Below are 21,435 nucleotides of genomic sequence, written 5' to 3'. Positions count from 1 at the left end.
CTGCAATTCTATACTGCTAGCTTGCACTTGAAATGGAGCCTTTTAGTTTGGAGGAGGCTGAAGCTGGCCACTACCTCATGGCTGCTTCGGCAGCGAGTTATCCATACTCAGTCCCCAGCCGCCCCTATTTGTCCTTGGGTGCCTTATACATAAGATTAAGCGCGTATACCAAAACATTACCTGTGCCCTTCCCAGTACATTTAGTGGGAAGGAGAGCCTATTCCGCTGTATTGTGTGCATGCCAAACCCCTGTTCATGGTACATGCGAAGATGCCTCCCACCTTGCACCTGTCGTTGCAGACTTGCAACTATCCCCATTCAAGTCCTTGTCCAAGGGCAGTGTTCAATTGTACCTCTCCCATTCCTTGCAATGCAAGCGCAAGTATGCAGCCTGCCACCCACCCACCCCCAGGCTGCAATACCATACTGCTTGCTTGCACTTTAAATTGGGCCTTTTAAGCATGTGGAGGCGGAATCTGGCCACCACACCATGGCTGTGTCAGCCGCCTGGTATCCATACTCGGTCCCCAGCCACCCCTATTTGTCCCGGTAACCTTTCCCACACTTTTCTTAGCCTGGCCTACTTTAGGGCAGCATTGCCCGAGCCCACCGGACTATCAGACTCCTCCGGTGGGCCCTGGCTTCTCCATCAGGGGAGTTGAGAGTGCCAAGGTGAGGAGCATGATGAGGATGATAGAAGTTAGCATCTGCTTTGTTTTGTTGTAATGCAAGCGCATGTATGTAGTAGCGGCTAGGCCTGAGGTGGTCAGCGTTTTGGCGCATATCCTACCTCCTCCGAGGATTGCTGGATGTTTTCCTGCTACTTTCCAAGTTCTATGACTCCCGTTAAAACAAAGCTTCAGGTGATAAATAATGGATGAGGTAGTGGCAAAGGAGAAAGAGCAGGAGGAACAGGGACCATTCACATCAATATCAGGCCAGTCAACCAGATATGTCTTGTAGGCTATGTTTCTGTAACAAAAGGAGTGGTTCGGCTACACAGTTATAGGGCATACAGTGAGTGCAATGCCTACCAAAAATTTCGAGGCACTCCAATGCCCCTTGGAAATGGCATGGAGGTCAGAGGGCGTTAACTAAACCTTTTTTTCCATTTATAGCAACTGGGTCTCCTGTGCACTGTTGGCCTAAGCAGTGAATGGAAGGCTTTCCAAAAATTATGAGGAACTGTAATGCCCCTTACAAGAGCCATGTGTGGCACCCCAGGGCTCTGGTCACCACAGTAATAGAGATATTACGTCGGAGAGCAAGTGGGAGGTTTCCTGGTCGGCATCCCGTTAACATGCAACATCCTCCTGCCCCGGTCCTGGGAGGGGAGAATTCTGCCCTTATAAACTGGATCTGGGGTGGGGTTGAGTGAGTCAGAGAACAGAGAACAGTCAGAGTCAGAGTGAGAGCAAGGGAAAGTAACAGCAAGGAGATCTGTAGGAGCTAGGAGCTAAAGACCCGGAGATGGAAGCTGAGCAGAGCTCGCCCTGGCAGAAGACAAGAGGAACCGGACACAGGAGTCCGAGTCGGTGAGGACTTATATATCCAGCAGCAGAAACCAGCCGGCAGGGGATTTCAGGTCCTCTGGCCATAGAAGTCCGGAGGCTCAGTCACAAGCAAGGGACCAGCACCGCCGTCGTGGAGCGGAGGCTAACAGAAGGCCCCAAGTCACCAGCCATACGGGTGAGCACTACACGGTACACTCAGGGACGTGGGCTACTTCTACCCACTTACAGCAAGGTAGCCAGGAAGAGTGCAGACAGACGGGGAGGCCTACAACTCCACCTGGCCAGGGGAACTCCTGCTTGCTCGCAGACTGACCAGGCCTCTTATGCTAGCCAGTACTCCCGGGAGGGTCTACCTTATAATCATCAGTAAAGACCCTGAACTGCACTGCAAAGACTCTGAGTCGTTCCTGCTGCGCTCGTGCACCATCACCCCCATTATCCACACTCACTGCACTGAGGCTATACTCCTCCCGTGGGGAGTTATCCCATTCTCTGCTGCGCACACAACACCAGCCTCAGCGGTCTGCCTCGCAGCGGTGGTACTCCCTGACCGCAATCCACGGGTGGCGCAGTCGGACAATTAACGTCAAAACCTAAGAAAGACTGCCACTGGTTTGACCAGCCTGAGCCACGGGACCGGGTCACCGCCTCGGAGACTAGAGACCCCAGAGACCCGGCACCGAGTATCCCACACATGTGTACACACGGCCCAGGGGGCGCGTCACATGCAGTACAGCATATTACAAACATAAGTCCCATTATTGAGGAGTGGGTCTCCCATAGTATTTGCTTATGCCTTGCAAGCAAAAGCTGCCAAAAATTAGGACGGAGCAACTTGCAATGGCCCTTACAAGAGCCATGCAGTACAGCATATTACAAACATAAGTCCCATTATTGGGGAGTGGGTCTCCCATAGTATTTGCTTATGCCTTGCAAGCAAAAGCTGCCAAAAATTAGGACGGAGCAACTTGCAATGCCCCTTACGAGAGCCATGCAGTACAGCATATTACAAACATAAGTCCCATTATTGGGGAGTGGGTCTCCCATAGTATTTGCTTATGCTTTCCAAACAAAAGCTGCCAAAAATTAGGACGGAGCAACTTGCAATGCCCCTTACAAGAGCCATGCAGTACAGCATATTACAAACATAAGTCCCATTATTGGGGAGTGGGTCTCCCATAGTATTTGCTTATGCCTTGCAAGCAAAAGCTGCCCAAAATTAGGACGGAGCAACTTGCAATGGCCCTTACAAGAGCCATGCAGTACAGCATATTACAAACATAAGTCCCATTATTGGGGAGTGGGTCTCCCATAGTATTTGCTTATGCTTTCCAAGCAAAAGCTGCCAAAAATTAGGACGGAGCAACTTGCAATGCCCCTTACAAGAGCCATGCAGTACAGCATATTACAAACATAAGTCCCATTATTGGGGAGTGGGTCTCCCATAGTATTTGCTTATGCCTTGCAAGCAAAATCTGCCAAAAATTAGGACGGAGCAACTTGCAATGCCCCTTACAAGAGCCAAGCAGTACAGCATATTACAAACATAAGTCCCATTATTGGGGAGTGAGTCTCCCATAGTATTTGCTTATGCTTTCCAAGCAAAAGCTGCCAAAAATTAGGACAGAGCAACTTGCAATGCCCCTTTCAAGAGCCATGCAGTACAGCATATTACAAACATAAGTCCCATTATTGGGGTGTGGGTGTCCCATAATATTTGCTTATGCCTTGCAAGCAAAAGCTGCCAAAAATAAGGACGGAGGAACTTGCAATGCTGGCACCCTGGTGGTATCATGGTGGTGGAGGCTGAGGATAAGGAGAAGAAGATAAAACAGCCGAAACGAGGAAGCGTATACCCATGTGTGGGTGTGAAGCGGTGCATGTGTATACACCTCCCGAAATAACACAGTGGATTTGACTTTATGTTACTCTGCTGTCATTTGTTGGTGATGAGAAGTCTGGCCCAATCCAGCCCTTGTTCATTTTGATAAGGGTCAGCTTGTCAGCATTGTCAGTTGACAGGCGAGTGCGCTTATCAGTTATAATTCCCCCAGCGGCACTAAAAACATGCTCCGATAACACGCTAGCGGCAGGGCAGGCCAGGACCTCCAAGGCGTACAGAGCGAGTTCATTCCAAGTGTCCAGCTTGGATACCCAATAATTAAAAGGCACAGAGGAATCACGGAGGACGCTGGTACAGTCGACAAGGTACTCCCTTACCATCTTTTGAAACTTTCCACTCCTTGTGAGAGTACCCCGCACCTCAGGGCCTGTAAGCTGGGCGGTTGTCAGAAAACTGTCCCAGAACGTTTACAGTTTTTCCCTGCCTCTGCTGGATTGGAGTTGCATCTCTCTCGCCTGTACGCCTTGGTTGGGCAACGAACTGTGACCTCTGCCGCTAGTGTGTTCAGATGGGAATTTTTTAAGAGTTCTGCAGCAAGGGCATTCTGGTATTGCCCCATTTTTGCAGATCTCTCCACCTCAGGAATAAGAGAGTGAAAGTTCTCCTTGTAGCGGGGGTCTACAAGTGTCACCAACCAGTAATGACTGTCACCCAACATTTTGACAACGTGAGGGTCACGGTTAAGGCAGCGTAACAAAGTCAGCCATGCGTGCCAGACTGGTAACGGGCAAGATTTCCGTGTCCTCACCAAGATGACGACTGACCATGCTCTCCTCCTCCTCCTCCTCTTCCTCCTCCCCCCTGTCCTCAGGCCACCCACGCTGAACCGACGGTATGAATCTTGTACAGGTACTACCTCTACAATGCATGATAGCAGCTCCTGTTCTTCCTCCTCCTCCTCCTCCTCCTCTCCCTCATTGTCCCCCAATGCACGTTGGGATGAGATGAGGCGGGGCTGTGTGTAATCGCCCGCTATGGCTTCTTGATCCATCTCATCATACTCTGGCTGCAATGCCTCCTCTTTAATTCTCTGCAGAGAGCTTTGCAAAAGACAGACAAGTGGGATGCTGACACTAATGATGGCGTCATCGCCATTCACCATCTTGGTGGCCTCCTCAAAGTTTATCAGGATGGTACATATGTCAGACATCCAGGTCCACTCCTGAGGTCTTATGTGTGGAGTCTGACCTGAATATCGATGGCCTTGTGGCAGCTGGTACTCCACAACTGCTCTCTTCTGCTCACAAATCCTTTGCAACATGTGGAGGGTAGAGTTCCAACGTGTGGGGACATCACACACCAGTCGGTGTGCCGGAAGCTGCAAACGCTGCTGCAACACAGCAAGGGCGGCGGAAGCTGAAGCCGACCTGCGAAAATGAGCTGACAGGCGGCGTACTTTCATGAGCAGATCTGGCAACTCAGGGTACGATTTAAGAAACCGCTGAACCACGAGGTTAAGCACATGAGCCAGGCATTGTACGTGTGTGATCTCACCTCGCCTCGCCTCAGAGCCGCCACCAGGTTACGGCCATTGTCACACACGACCATGCCTGCTCTTTCACAGCTGTCCACAACTCACAAGCAGTGTGAGGTTGATCACCTAAGCTTATGAGTTTCAGCACAGCCTGTTGCCGCTTGGCGAAGGCAGTACTGCAATGCTTCCAGCTTGTAACTGATGTGGTGATATCTGAGATGGAGGCTGAACATGAGGAGGAGGAGGAGGATGCACAGGAGCTGTACACTGTGGGGGCAACTCTGAATGACATAGGTCCCGCAATTCTCGGTGTGGGGAGGATGTGTTCCGTCCCAAGGTCCGACTGGGTCCCGGCTTCCTCTATGTTTACCCAGTGTGCCGTCAGAGAGATGTACCGTCCCTGGCCACAAGCACTAGTCCACGTATCCGTTGTCAGGTGGACTCTCCCAGTAACTGCGTTGTTGAGGGCACGGCAGCTGCTTTGGGACACGTGCTTGTGTAGTGCGGGGATTGCACACCGGCAAAATAGTGTCAGCTGTGAACCGAGTACCGAGGGACGGCCACCGCCATAAGTTTGCAGAAGGATTCCGACTCCACCAGACTAAAAGGCAGCATTTCCAACGCAAGCAGTCGTGAAATGTGCAAATTTAGGACTGTGGCCTGTGGGGCGTTAGCTGCGAATTTCCGCTTTCGTTCAAAGGTCTGGGATATGGACAATTGAACACTGCGGTGGGACGTGCACCTGGACGTTGATGCTGTTTCTTGAGAAACTGTCATAACAAGTGAAGACTGAGAGGAGGGGTCATCTTTACATGCAGTATTGAAAGGGGATTGCCTTGCACACACAACAGGGAGTTCTATTGCACGCACAACAGTGGAAGAAGCAGTGGTGACACCCGCTGACACTGGTCGTGGACCCTGGGTTTCGCCCCACAAAGTCGGGTGCTTTGCTGCCATGTGCCTGATCATGCTGGTGGTGGTCAGGCTGGTAGTTTTGTCACCCCTGCTGATGCTGGCATGGCAGGTGGAACATATGGCCTTTTTGGGGTTATCAGCAGAGTCTTTAAAAAAATTCCAGACTCTGGAAGACCTTGTACTGGCAACGTCCCTCGTGTTGGTGTTACGGGGAACGGTTACATGCCTTCTGTCTGCGGCCACCACACTGCTTCTTCCTGCCTGTTGGGGTACTCTGCCTCCCTCCCCCTGTGTGCTGCTGGCCTCACTCTGCAAGTCCTCCTTCCACGTTGGGTCAGTTACTAGATCATCCACCACCTCCTCCTCTTCCACTTGCGCACCACTATCCTCCTCCTCACTTCCTGGCAATTGTGTCTCGTCATCGTCCACCTCTTGTGGCAGATTGCCAACGTCGACTTCCTGTGGCCGTGGCTTTTCAAATATTTGGGCATTGCAACATGGGATCTCCTCTTCCACCACTTGAAGCGTATCAGGCGAGGGGCCCAAATATGGAAATGGACCAGTGAACAGCTCATCAGAGTGTCCAAGTGTGGGATCACTTGCTGTCTGACGACACTCTGCATGGTGGGAGGAAGGAGCATCAGGGTGAGGAGGAGTATGCGGTCGAGACTCACGGCTACTAAGAGTTGACCGTGTGGAAGACAGACCGGAGGTGGTGGTGCCCAGGTAACTGGAAGTATTATCTGCTATCCAATTAATAACCTGTTCACACTGATTATTTCTCAATACTCGTGTTGTTCTGTGCTTCCCTAGTAATTTGGTCAAGAAGTGGAAGCGAGAAGATGTGGCTGTTGGTTGTGGAGGAATGGTTTGCAGAGATCTCCCTCCTTAATAGGATGGAGCATCTGATTGCCATCTCATCGGCTGATGTTGATAGATACTGTGTGATTTGGAGAGATTGGATTGATTTGCAAAACTCTGACGCCTACCATCTAGCCCGCAGCTAAAGTTATCCGTGATGTCGGCACAACAATGATCATAATCACACTCTATTGATTGTTGGTCTGCCGTGGTCCGCTCCCTCTCTCTCTATCTTTCATATGGAAAAATACATGCTTGATCTGGACATTGATGGAAAACCCTCCCTGTACCCCCCAATGTACTGTCGTTATGCAGAGATTTATAGTTATACTACCCCTTTTACTATGTATATTGTATTTTCTTGTACTTTTTCAACACAAAAATAAAAAAAAACTTGAATTTGAAAAAAAAAAATTGTAATTAGATCTACAGGCGGTGGCTCCTCCGCTGACTAGCAGACACTGAAGCTTTGGAGCAGACCTTTGATTCCCAGGCTATAGTATCAATAAACAGCTCTTCAGACTCAACCATCTGTGTTACCCCAAGCCATAGTATATGTAGTTTCTTACGGTTAAAAGGGGGAGGGGAGACCTGACCCACCTGGAATTGACGATGGTAACGTCATGTAAAACACAGCAAGGGGACTCCAAAAAGAGTCTCCATTTTTTCCCCAAATTGTGGCACAGACACCACTTAAGTGGCATCAATTGTCCCAGAGTTGCTTAAAATGGTTGGTGAGGTGATTTTCCAAAATCCTGAAGCTTTTAGTCTCCCCAGAATGACAAAGGTGGGGCATATGGTGGTTGTCCCGGCCCGCTAGGCCGCATTGTAGCACAGTGAGCATCGCACTGCAACTTATGCTTCATATCCATGTGACAGTTCATGCATGAAGTATTCAAACTATGGATTTTTTGGCCTCTACTTAGCTTTTGGTGACAAATGTTACAGATAACACGAGTTGGGTCAACCTTATCGATCTGAAATAATGCACAGGCTATGCAAGGCTTAGAGCCCATGCGACTCTGCTACTAGCAATACTATCAAATGATTAGCTGTGTTAGATGCAGAGCATCTAGGTTTGGTTGTGGGTCCCCACAGTCTGCCTAGGCTAGATGCAGTTAAAAATTATTATTAGATACACAGGCGGTGCAGCTTGCTTCGCAGCTCGGCTAATACGCCCAAAGTATTGGTAGACTCTATACTAAATAAGGAAGGATTCATTGACTGTGGTGGCCCCTCTTTGGGCCGTGGCGATTGGTGGAGATTTGGTGGATGATTAAAGGAGAAAGCTCCTTAATAGAGAAAGTTGGTGGATTTATACTTTAAATACAGGTGTACCAGCGGGTTTAAACATCAGACATGATTTGATGTATCATTATGAATCATCATTTATAGATTATTATTATATATATGTTCCTTTTTTTTTCTTTTCATTTTCTTTTGGATTATTTACATTTATATGCATTGTTTCTATGCTATACGATTTTAACATGGTATGTGTGTTTAAATTTCTGATTAACTCAGCCTTGAACAGGTGCATGGCAGGACATGACATATAAATACCACTTCCTTGCTGTTTTTTTGCTATGCAATGACTAAGAACCTTTAGTTCGAAATGCGTTTGCTGTTCTTCTCCACAGTGGACATTTAAAATATTTTTTTTATGACCCAATAAAAAGTGGATTTTAGAAGACTTGTTCAGCTGGATCTCTCTGGTTCCTCATGTTCGTCTGGTAGCACTCCTGGCTCCGTGCTGTTGATCTTCTAGGTGGGTGAGCTGATTTTTTCCTTTCTTTTTCTGCCATGTGGCGATTGGTCATCCACTTTCGCTGCCCCTTACTCAACGAATTCACAAACATCTCCCGTCGGTTTTGAGTCCCATTATGCCCAACCAAAAACATAGGCCCCACAACTCAAAAAAATCATTCTTAGGCATCGAAATCGACACCACAGCAAGGTTGTTCCACCTCCCATGGGAAAAAATACCAAAACATTACACCTGATCTTGGTTATTTGCGCAGTATGGAAAGTAACACTACAGCAGATGCAAGTATTACTAGGTCTCCTCGTGTTTGCGAGCCGGGTGATGCCAGTCGGAAGGGTTTTTTCTCTTCATTTATCGCCCGCAACAAATGGAGCATCTAAACCGAGTCATAAAAGCTGAATCAACAGGCAGCTACGGGCGGACATAGAGGTGTGGAAAACCTTCTTATAATCATTCAACGGTCACACGTTATTTATGTCAGCAGAACAGTCCAACATTCAACTAAGATTATTCACCGGGGCGGCAGAATCAGGCAGATATGCAGCGATACTAAATAACCAATGGTGCACAAGCTTATGGCCTCCATATTGGGCAGAACAAGTGCTGACAAAAAAACAGACAGTCCAGGAACTGTTTCGAATAGTGGTAGCAATAGAAATATGGGGCGCACGCCTGGCTAACAAAAATATACTCTTCATAACAAAAAACACCAGCCTAGCGCACTTCATTAATAATATGGCATCATCATCTCTCCCAGTGCTAGGCCTACTACGCCGGCTAGCATTCCTGTGCCTAAAACACAATGTATGGGTCTGCGCTAGCCACGATGCTGAGGGGTCAAACGCTGCTGCTAACGCTTTATCACAATTCAATTGGCAGATTTTCACAGAGCTCCGCCCCAACGCCCACCCACCTTCCTATGGGATCTAGTTCAGAATAGTTGATGACATTGATCAGAGCGTCAGTTGCCCCGTCAATGTAGCAAGCATACGGTAAGGCATGGGAACAGCGGACATGACTAGTAGCAGGCAGACGGGTTGACCAATGTGAACAAGCCAGATTACAAGTCACCATAGAATTTCTCCACCAGCTAATGATGAGGGGCATATCAGGGGCGTCAGCGCAGCGGTGTCTGACCGGAGTAGTATTTCACTTCCAACTACTGAATTGGGGAGATGTGACAAAGAGATTCATCATCAGACAATCCATAAAAGGGTGGAATAGGGGTCAGCCAAGTCAGGAGTGTAGACGTTCCGTCCCGTGTCACTAAAACTGATTTCTCACATCATATCCCTAACACCATTAACATGACACTCACAATTCGAAGCAACACTACTGTCTACTGTATTTGCGATCGCCTTCTTCGGGGCGTTATGCATAAGCGAATTAGTCCCTCAATCCAAAATTAACACCAGTGGAGGCTTATTACACCAGGACGTAGTCATAGCCAATAATGCAATACGTCTACGCATACGCAAATCGAAAATGGTTCCAGCGGGCAGGTGCACTTGGGTACTTCTACAACCCACAAATGGTATGCTGAGTCGGGTAACAATAGTAAAAACATATATAACCATCAGATCACAAAGTAATTTCTTCCTATCACACATTGATGGAATGCCATTATCAAGATACCAGTTCCAAGCTATATTTAATACATGTCTAACATCGGCAGGGAACCACCCGAAAGATTACGGGACACACTCATTCCACATAGGCGCGGCCACGGAAGCAGCAAGAGCAGGACTGTCAGAAACGGAAGTTCAGAGGATAGGGAGATGGCGATCCATGTGTTTGGCGAGAGACATAAGACCAGACTTGTTATCCTAACGTGGTTTGTTTCTTTTACAGGTGACGCTAAGCTAACAGTGTGGGTGATAGGCCACTCATATATATAATAAAGCTGTGACCGATCCTCACCCATCCAGTTGTAAGAGTTACATTATTGTATTGTCAAGGAAAGGGGGGCGGTAGGGGGGCTAAGCGTCTGGGTTTGGTTGGGGGTCCCCACAGTTTGCCTTGGCTAGATGCAGTTAAAAATTCTTATTAGATACACAGGCGGTGTAGCTTGCATCAGAGCTGGGCTACTATGCTGACTAGCAGACACTGAAGCTTTGCAGCAGACCTCTGAGTAAACAGTTCTTCAGACTCAACCATCTGTGTTACCCCAAGCCATAGTGTATGTAGTTTCTTACGGTTAAAAGGGGGGGGGAGCGACCCGACCCACCTGGAAAAGACGAAACCAACGTCACGTAAAAGACAGCAAGGGGACTCCAAAAAGAGTTTCCATTTTTGCAAAAAAATGTGGCACAGACACCACTTAAGTGGCATCAATTTCCCCAGAGTTGCTTAAAACGGTTGGAGAGGTGATTTTACCAAATCCACAAGCTTTTAGTCTCCCCAGGATGACACAGGGGAAGAAAAGTCCTTGTGGATCCATGATTTGTTCATCTTTATGAACGTGAGTCTGTCTACATTCTCAGTGGACAGCCACTAGTGCTTATCTGTCAGCACACCACTAGCAGTGTGAACACACGTTCAGAGAAAACGCTGGCTGCGGGGCATGACAAGATCTCCAAGGCATGAGTGGTGAGCTCCGGCCATTTATCCAGATTGGAAGCCCAAAATGAGCAAGGGTCCAGTGACACAGTCATGGCTTCAATGTTTACTTGGAGATACTCCTATACCATCCTCTCTAGGCGTTGACTATGTGTCAGACTTCTTGTCTCCTGCGGCCTTGCAAAGGATGGTCTAAAAAAGCTGTAAAATTATTCCACAAAATTGCAGTTACCTGCAGATTCTGTGTTACTGTTATGGTTTGAGTGATGAAGACTCGACAGTCCCACGGTTGGCAAGTAAGAACTGTGAGATTCACTACATGCACCACTGGTGTTTTTTGTGGAAAAGCGCATGTCAGATTCTGCAACAGCCTCTGCTGAAACTCCTGCATGCGTGAATCCCTTTCTATGGCAGGAATTATTTCGGCAAATTTACTTTTGTACCGGGGATCTAAGAGTGTGGTAAACCAGTAGTCGGGATTACTTTGAGTTATGACAATCTGAGGGTCATGTTGCAGGTAGTGCAGCAAGAGGGCACTCATGTGTCTTGCGCATCCAGGAGGACCAAGTCCTTGTTGTGTTGGTAGCGAGGTAAGAATCATGCTTCCTTCCTCTGCCCTCTCCCCCCAAACGCGCACAACAGAAATGTGATCAAGGTCTCCCCCATCTGATGAGTCTTCCATGCCCATCGCCAGCTCGTCCTCCACTTCTTCCTCGGCTCCTGTACCTTCCTCAACAGTTTGACTTCTACCATGCGCCCTGGTTAATCCCTCTGCCTTACCCTCCCATGCCTGCCGCCTTGGTGCTGCCGACCGTCTGGACCTTGGAGATGTTATCCCTTCCGCATACAACTCCTCCATTACTTCCTCCACCTCCTCTTGTCCCAACACCTGACTCCGAATTCTGTTTAACGTGTGCTCCAGCATGTAAATCACCGGAATAGTCATGCTGATAATGGCATCGTCAGCACTAAACATCTTCATCGCCATTTCAAAACTGTGCAGAAGGGTGCATAGGTCCCTGATCTGAGACCACACCTGCAGCGTGATTTGCCCCACCTCTGGATCCCGTTGGCAAAGGCTATACGTCAGAACATATTGCACCAGGGCATGTCGGTGCTGCCACAGTCGCTGGAACATGTGCAGTGTTGAATTACACCGTGTCGGCACATCGCATTTCAGCCGGTGAAGTGGCAGGCCCATCGACTTCTGTAGAGATGTAAGTGGTTGAGCTGCGGGATGAGAACGGCGGAAGTGAGCACACATCGACCGTGCTCTGTGCAGAAGGCCATCTAGTCCGGGATAGTAGTCTTAAAATTGCTGGACATCCAGGTTCAACACGTGAGCCATACAAGGCACGTGTGTGACATTGCCCCGGCGAAGGGCCGCACCCAGGTTTGCAGCATTGTCGCACACGGCCTTCCCTGGTTGCAGGTCCAGTGGAGACAACCATTCATGAAACTGGGTCGCTGTAGCGCCGGCGTCCCTGCCCTCTGCTAGGCAGGGACGCTGTTCTCCTCACCCCTCTGCTCCGAGCCCGGCGTCCTCCTCCCGCTCTGCTGGCAGCACGCGCTCCTTCCCGGCCACTGTGCTTAGGGCGCGTGCGCGCGCGCTCCCTCCCTCTTAAAGGGGCCGCGCGCGCCGTCCTAAGCTGTCCTCGGCCAATGGCCGGAGGACTTCACCATATATAAGGCACCTCCTCCAAAATGGAGGTGCCCGAGCAATGTTGTTGCACTGTTCACTACTCTGCTTCAGCCCTCAGGTCTCATTGCCAGTTACCTGCCAGATTCCTGTCAGTTTGCTGTCTGATTCCTGCCTGATATTCTGCTTACCTGCCTGCTAGCCTGAGGTCCGACGGTCTGCCTACCGACTCCTGTCAGTCTGTCTAAGGACCAGCTTGCCCGCTCACCTGGGAGCGCTCCTCTGCTACCTGCCTGCTAGCCTGAGGTCTGACGGTCTGCCCTCCAACTCCTGTCAGTCTGTCTATGGACCAGCTTGCCCGCTCACCTGGGAGCGCACATCTGCTACCTGCCTGCTAGCCTACCTGGAGGCTCCGCCGTCACGTGCTGTGACCACCTGCCATTCCAGAGACTCCTGCCCGCTCACCTGGGAGCGCACACCTGTTACCTGCCTGCTAGCCTACCTGGAGGCTCTGCCGTCACGTGCTGTGACCACCTGCCATTCCAGAGACTCCTGCCCGCTCACCTGGGAGCACACACCTGTTACCTGCCTGCTAGCCTACCTGGAGGCTCCGCCGTCACGTGCTGTGACCACCTGCCATTCCAGAGACTCTCGCTTGCTCACCTGGGAGCACACATCAACCATCTGCCTGCTAGCCTACCTGGAGGCTCTGCCATCACAGGTCGTACCTACCCTTTACCAAGAGATTGCCGTGACCTCCTGCCCGTTCATCCAGAGACTGCCCCGGTCACTTGCCGTGACCTCCAGCCCGTTCACTCAGAGACTGTCCCGGTCACCTGCTGTGACTGCCTGCCCGTCTTCCCTGGTCGCCACCCGCTCCCTTACAAGGACCGCCCCCTTGTATAGTAGCTCAGAGGTTCCGCCTCCCAGACCCGTTACAGTTTGCTCGGGCCATGGAACTCGGTGGCACCCAAGCTCCCTCACTCTCGGACCTGTGTCATGAACTGTCCCGTCAGAGGTCCAAACAGGAGTCCATCCTGGGTCACCTGCGGAATGTCAATACTCGCCTGGACACTATGACTGCTCCACCAGCAACCACCGCTAGAGCCATGACTCGCAATCCGGCAGCTCCGCTGCCCACCAATACTATGGTATCCTACCCCGGACCCCGGCTTTCAGCACCTCCTCGCTTCGGAGGCGACTCCGCTCAGGCTCGGGGCTTTATAAATCAGTGCACCCTGCACTTTGAACTCCTGTCCCACCAGTTTAACTCCGACCGGGCCAAAATTGCCTTCATCATGTCCCATCTCACCGGGGAGGCCCTGGCCTGGCTAAATCCTCTATGGGAGAGAGGAGACCCCCTGGTGTCCGACTTGCCTGCCTTTCTCACGGCTTTCCGGAAAGTCTTCGACGAACCTGGACGGAAGACCTCATCCGCATCATCTCTGCTACGTGGGCCAATATGCCATACGGTTCCGTACCCTTGCCTCGGAGCTGGCCTGGGATAACGACGCTCTGGTATCTGTCTTCTGGGAGGGTCTGTCCGGCCGTATCAAAGATGAAATTGTCGGTCGAGACATTCCTACCACTCTCGATGACCTAATAACTCTTGCCACCCGGATTGACCTACGTTTCCAGGAGCGTGCCAAAGAAGTCACCCGTGAGAGGAGGTTTCCACGTCTAGCTCCTACTTTTCAGAAATCCGTCACTCCCTCCGTTTCTCCCCAGGTACACACTCCTGAGCCTATGCAGGTTGACCAGACCAAGATGGTCAAAACCCGTCAGGACTTATGCCGTGCCGAGGGGAGCTGCTTCTACTGTGGCAGTAAGGAGCACCAGATCCGTACCTGCCCGGAGAGTAGTGTTGAGCCACCCCCGTACTGTTCGAGTTCGGTTCGGTTCGTCGAACACCCGTGTGTTCGCCGAACTGTTCGTTGAACTGTTCGTCGAACACCTTCGAACACCGTTAAAACCAATGGCAGGCAAACAAAAACACATAGAAACACATAGAAAACACCTTCAAAGGTGTCCAAAAGCTGACAAACTGCTCAGAAGACATAACTAACACATGGAAAAGTGACAAGTACATATAGTCATGCGAAAATAAAAGAGGTGGAGGAGTAAAAGGAGGGGGAGACACAGATATAGGCATGTCATGCCCTTCTAAAATCCAAAAAGTGAGAAGCCGACACGGCCAGTCCGCTCCTGCCCGTGCCACCTCCGTGTCGCCGGGTTTGTGCCAGAGCCGCGGTGAACCCTGATGGCCAGCCCCCCTCTCCCAATACTGGTGCCTGTCCGCTGGTGGGTCGAGCGAGCCCCCCCTGTGGTGGAGGCAGCTCTAAGCTTTTTAATTTAAATTGTCTCTCTAATTTGAATGAATACACTTTAAATCCATTTACAAGGATCTATTGGAGGGCAAGTCTCATGCCAGAAGCCGCGTAATTCCAGCTCCAGTAGCGTCCACTAAAGCTGCTGCAGTTAAAAAGCTTTTATAAGGATCGAGCTCGGCTGTCCACCGCAAGGCATCCTACTGCCAGTCTCAGCCCCTATGCCTTGGGGTGCCTCCTGATGCTCTTCACTGAGTATCCCATGGTCCCGAAGCATTTCCTTTGAAAAAATTAAGTGTCTAAACTACAGGTGGTGTAGCTTGCTTAACAGCCGGGATAATCCGCTGACTAGCAGACACTGCTACTAGGCACAAAGTATTTCCTGGGCTAGATGCAGTTAAAAATTTGTAATTAGATACTCTCGTTGGATGCTGAGAAAGCATTCCATAGAGACTCCTGGCACGCCATATATGATTCTCTTAAAAAGCTTGGGGTAGGGGTCTAGGGGACCCTTTTATAGCCAAAATCACGGCCCTGTATCACAATACGTCACCTAGGCTGAAGATAAATGGAACTGTAGCACCCTGAGGGCTCGGTTGCTACAGAGGTATTGCACCTCACCCAGAGGTGTGATATCTCACTCTCAGGTAAGGATGGAGTGTGGATCAGGACCCGACACCTGCATGCATTACACCACATTGCCGTGGGGCAGGGTGACCAATATGCCTCTGAGATGGGCACAACAGTCCCTGTCCCTGGCTGGAGTGGGGGGAGGAAACACTGAGGAAGGGGAACCCTGTAGTGCAGGAGCAGGGAGGAAGCAGTTCCTGGGTGCATTGAGAAGGGAGTATAAAAGGTGGGCACCATCTTAGTTCAGTGCAAAGAAGTCTGAGCAGAAGTGGCAGGGAGCAGGGGCTCTGCATGAGCTCTGCTCCGGAGGCGGGCCTAGTAACAGAGGCCCAGGCCTGGAAGAGGGAGAAGGAAGGAAGAGGAGCAGAGAAGGCTCCAGGAACGAGGAATGAAGGGATCCCAGGGGTGCGGACGGGCGAGTCGCCACCGCACGCCCGAATCCACCTGCGTGGAGGGGTCAGGGAAAAGGGGGAAACCGGTCCCCGAAACTAGTGGAGGCAGGAAACGACCCTCAGCTAGAAACCGGAGGCTGTGACATTTTATGTGGCGCAGCCCCTCGCTACACCCGCTAGGAAGGCACCACATAGGGTCAGGGAAACTGGCGCCAAGTTTACCAAGAGTAGGCCCGAGGCAGCCGGACAGAAGGGTTGGTAAGAAAGGCCAGACAAAGGACACACAAAGGGGGTCCTGTGAAGTGCTCCAAAGTTATCTGGGAGTTGTCTGAGCCCCTCACCTGGTGAGCACAGTACAACGTGGGCAGCCATTACCTGCAGACGTGGTCTGGATAATAAGAACTGTGAGTAAAGGCCCTGGACTGCATCACTGACTCCGTGTCGTTACTGCTGCTGCCCTGCACCATCACCCCCATCCTCCGCATACACTGCCCTGAGGCTATACTCCTCCCGTGGGGAGTTATGCTACGCTCTGCTGCACCCACAACACCAGCCTCAGCGGTCTGCCCTGCAGCGGCGGTTCACTCTGACCGCAATCCACGGGTGGCGTAGTCGGACATTTAAACATCAAAACCACATAAATAGTTCCGCCACTGGTTTGATCACCCTGAGCCACGGAACCGGGTCGCCGCCACGAAGACTACAACCACCAGCATCCACTAAAAATGGTCCAGCTCCGGGTGTCCCAAGGCCCAGGGGGTGCATCAGAACATTTTCATCACCTTTCACAATCACCAATGGGACAAGGCAGGGATGTCCTCTGTCCCCTCTCTTATACATCCTAGTGACGGAGCACCTGCTCTCATCAATTCGTCATAACCCCAATACTAGGTGGATTGAGGTGGGAGGCACCGAGTACAAGTGTTCTCTATTTGCTGATGATGTCCTAGTATATATCACTCAATCACATATATCCATCCATGCTGTTATGGCTGAAATAGATCACTTTGTTACATGGTCAAATTTTAAAATCAATGCAGCGAAGTCTGAGGCCCTCGATGTCTCCCTCCCCAAATCCATGTAGGATTCCATCCAGTCCAACTTTCCCTTTGCCTGGCCCTCACAGGGTATCAAATACTTAGGAATTCCTATTCATAGAGACCTCTCCCATCTATGTTATCTTAATTTTGGGCCCTTTATTGAACAACTCCATACAGACCACGGTTGGCAAGTTAGAACTGTAAGATTCACTACGTGAGCCACTGGTGTTTTGTGGAAAAGCACATGTACACTGCGTTATAAATTATTATGCAAAAAGTGTTTAGGAGTGATAAGGGAAGAATTTGTTTGTTTGTCAGTTAAACTCATTGATGGTGATGTGTGTCAGGGCTCTTTATATCACTGTAAGACACCTGTGCTAATTAGTTTGGCAGGTGTGTCCAATGAAAGGCAAGACTACTTAAGAAGGCTGTCTCACATTATTAAGCAGCCTACATTTTCTGCCAAAATGGGAAAGAAAAAGGATGTGTCGGCTGCTGAGAAGCAACAAATTGTGGAGTGTTTAGTTCAAGGCATGACTACAATCAACATTGTGCGATGATCAGGATGAAGTGTCTTGGCAATCAAGAAGTATGTAGCTGATTCACAGTACACACGTGTGCGTGCTGATAAGGGCAAATTGAGGACTCTTTCCTACAGGCAATTACGTCAGGTTGAAAGAGCAGCAGCAAAAAAGCCTTGTCATAGCAGCAGACAAGTTTTTTAAGCTGCTTGTGCCTCCAACGTCCCCCGAACAACAAGATGCAGGGTCCTTCAGAGGTTTGCAGCTGTGCATACGCCATCCTGTCGACCTCCTCTATCCACTTCACACAAGCAGAAACGGCTCCAGTGGGCCAAACATTACATGAAGACTGATTTCAAAACTGTTTTGTTCACGGATGAGTGCCGTGCAGCGCTCGATGGTCCAGATGGATGGAGTGGAGGATGGCTGGTTGATGGACACCCCACACAAACACGGCTACAGCGCCAACAAGGAGGAGGTGGAGTAATGTTTTGGGCTGGAATCATGGGGAGAGAGATTGTCGGCCCCTTTAGGATCCCTGAAGGCGCTAAAGATGAACTCCATAATGTATGTGGATTTTCTCAAACAGCACTTCCTGCCATGGTTCAAGAAGAAGAACCGTGTATTTCACAGCAAGATCATTTTTCTGTATGATAATGCACCATCTCATGCTGCACATAAAACATCTGCATCTCTGGCTGATATGGGCATAAAAGGGGACAAACTTATGGTGTGACCCCCATGCTCCCCTGACCTCTAACCCATTCAGAACCTTTGGAGCATCATTAAAAGAGTGTCTATGATGGCGGGAGGCAGTTCACATCTAAGCAACAGCTCTGGGAGGGTATTCTGTCCTCATGCAAAACAATGGAAGCAGAAACCATCCAAATCCTGACAAATTCAATGGACGAGAGAGTTCAGAAGCTCCTTTCAAACAAGGGGTCCTATGTGAAAATGTAACATCACCTAGAATAAAGTATTGAGTTGAAAACTGTTTGATTTCAGTTTCTAACAACCTGCTAATGCTTATAATTTCAAAAATGACCATTTTTTTGGTCTTTATTAAAATGAAAAGGTTGATCGAAAAGTTTGGGGGATCTAAGAGTGTGGCAACCCAGTAGTCATGATTACTTCGAATTCTGACAATATGAGGGTCATGCTGCAGGTAGTGCAGCAAGAAGGCACTTATGTGTCTTGCGCATCTCGGACCCCCAAAATTATTTTCCGGGCTAGATGCAGCTAAAAATTTTTATTAATTTTAAATCTGGTAAAGCTTTAGTATAGATGGCCTAATAGGATCAGTGCTGCACACTGCTACAAAGCCCAAATTATTTTCCAGTCAAGATACAGATAAACATGATTAGTAATTTTAAATCTGGTGGAGCTTATTATAGATGGCCTAATAGAATCAGTGCTGCACACTGCTACAAAGCCCAAATTATTTTCCAGCCAAGATACAGATAAACATGATTAGTAATTTGAAAGCTTAAAACGGTTGGTAGGGTGATTTTAACCAATCATCAAGCTTTTACTCTCCCCAGGATGACACAGGGGTAGAAAAGTCGTTTCGGATACATGATTTGTTCATCTTTATGAACGTGAGTCTGTCTACATTATCAGTGGAGAGCCGCGTGCGCTTATCTGTCAGCACACCACCAGCAGCGCTGAACACACGTTCAGACAGAACGCTGACTGCGGGGCATGACAAGATCTCCAAGGCGTAAGTGGCTAGCTCCGGCCATTTATCCAGATTGGAAGACTAAAAAGAGCAAGGGTCCAGTGACACAGTCGTGGCTTCAATGTTTACTTGGAGATACTCCTGTACCATCGTCTCTAGGCGTTGACTATGTGTCAGACTTCTTGTCTCCTGTGGCCTTGCAAAGGATGGGCTAAAAAAGTGGTGAAATGATTCCGTAAAATTGATGTTACCAGCAGATACTGTGGTTCTGTTACGGTTTGAGTGCTGAACACTTGACGGTCCCACGGTTGGCAATTTGGAACTGTGAGATTCACTACGTGCACCACTGGTATTTTGTGGAAAAGCACATGTAAGATTCTGCAACAGTCTCTGCTGATACTCCTGCATGCGTGCATCCCTTTCTATGGCAGGAATAATTTCTGCAAATTTACTTTTGTACTGGGTATCTAACAGTGTGGCAACCCAGTAGTCAGGATTATTTCTAATTCTCACAATTCGAGGGTCATGTTGCAGGTAGTGCAGCAAGAAGGCACTCATGTGTGTTGCGCATCCAGGAGCACCAAGTCCCTGTTGTGTTGGTGGCGAGGTAACAATCATGCTTCCTTCCTCTGTCCTCTCCCCCCAACCTCGCACAACAGAAATGTGATCAAGGTCTGCCTCATCTGATGAGTCTTCCATCAGTTCGTCCTCAAATTCTTCCTGGGCTCCTGCACTTCCTCACTAGTTTGGCTGCTACCATGCGCCCTGGTAAAACCATCTCCCCCACCCTCACATGCCTGCCACCTTGGTGCTGCCGACCGTCTGGACCTTGCAGATGTTAGCCCTTCCGCATACAACTCCTCCTCCTCTACTTCCTCCACCTCCTCTTGTGCCACCACCTGACTCTGAATTCTGTTTAACATGTGCTCCAGCATGTAAATCACCGGAATAGTCATGCTGATAATGGCATCGTCAGCACTAAACATCTTCGTCGCCATTTCAAAACTGTGCAGAAGGGTGCATAGGTCCCTGATCTGAGACCACTCCTCCAGCGTGATTTGCCCCACCTCTGAATCTTGTTGGCCCAGGCTATACGTCAGAACGTATTGCACCAGGGCTTGTCGGTGCTGCCACAGTCGCTGCAACATGTGCAGAGTTGAATTCCACCGGGTAGGCACATCGCATTTTAGCCGGTGAAGTGGAAGGCCCAACGACTTCTGTAGAGATGTAAGTCGCTGAGCTGCGGGATGCGAACGGCGGAAGTGAGCACACAGCGACCGTGCCCTCTGCAGAAGGCCATCTAGTCTGGGATAGTGGGCTAAAAATTGCTGGACAACCAGGTTCAACATGTGAGCCATACAAGGCACGTGTGTGACATTGCCCCGGCGAAGGGCCGCACCCAGGTTTGCAGCATTGTCGCACATGGCCTTCCCTGGTTTCAGGTCCAGTGGAGACAACCATTCATGAAATTGGTTCTCCAGAGCAGACCACAACCCCTCAGCTGTGTGACTCACATTTCCCAGACATTTCAATGTAAAAACTGCCTGATGACGTTGAGCCCTACTGCCAGCATAGTAAGGAGGTGTGCAGGATCCCTTCTGCGCAGTTAGAAAGCTTGTGGCATGACCAGACAGGCTTTGGGTGCAGGTGGAAGACCGAGAGGAGGTTGAGGAGGCAGAAGCAGTGGAGGAACTTTGACATAAAGAGGATTGACGCACAACTCGTGGGGACGGCAAGACTTGGACAGCAGCCCCTTGTCCTGCTGTCACCATAGTTACCCAGTGCCCAGTCAGCGACATGTAATGCCCCTGTCCATGCCTACTCGTCCAAGTGTCTGTGGTGAAATGCACCCTGTCATACACAGAGTTTCTCAAAGAAGCGGTGATGTTGTGTGCGACATGCTGGTGGAGCGCAGGCACACCTTTCTTTGAGAAGTAGTGCCGACTGGGCATCTGGTACTGGGGAACTGCGACGGACATAAGGTCTCGAAAATCCTCTGTGTCCACCAGGCGTAAAGGCAGCATTTCTGTAGCCAAGAGCTTGCAGATGGTGAAATTCAACCTCTTAGCTTTCTCATGGCTAGGAGGAAATGGTCTTTTACTTGTCCACATCTGAGGGACCGAGGGCTGGCTATTGTGCTTAGACGGGGTTGATAAGGGTGTCCTCGGCAAACTGCCGGTCTGTGAGGAAGATGCAGGCGGACATGTTAGGTTGCCT

The sequence above is a fragment of the Phyllobates terribilis genome, unplaced genomic scaffold, assembly GCF_046119375.1.
Source record: "Phyllobates terribilis strain yellow unplaced genomic scaffold, ASM4611937v1 Scaffold_11__3_contigs__length_659146591, whole genome shotgun sequence".
Lineage (NCBI taxonomy): Eukaryota > Metazoa > Chordata > Amphibia > Anura > Dendrobatidae > Phyllobates > Phyllobates terribilis.
This window is presented reverse-complemented; position numbering follows the sequence as displayed.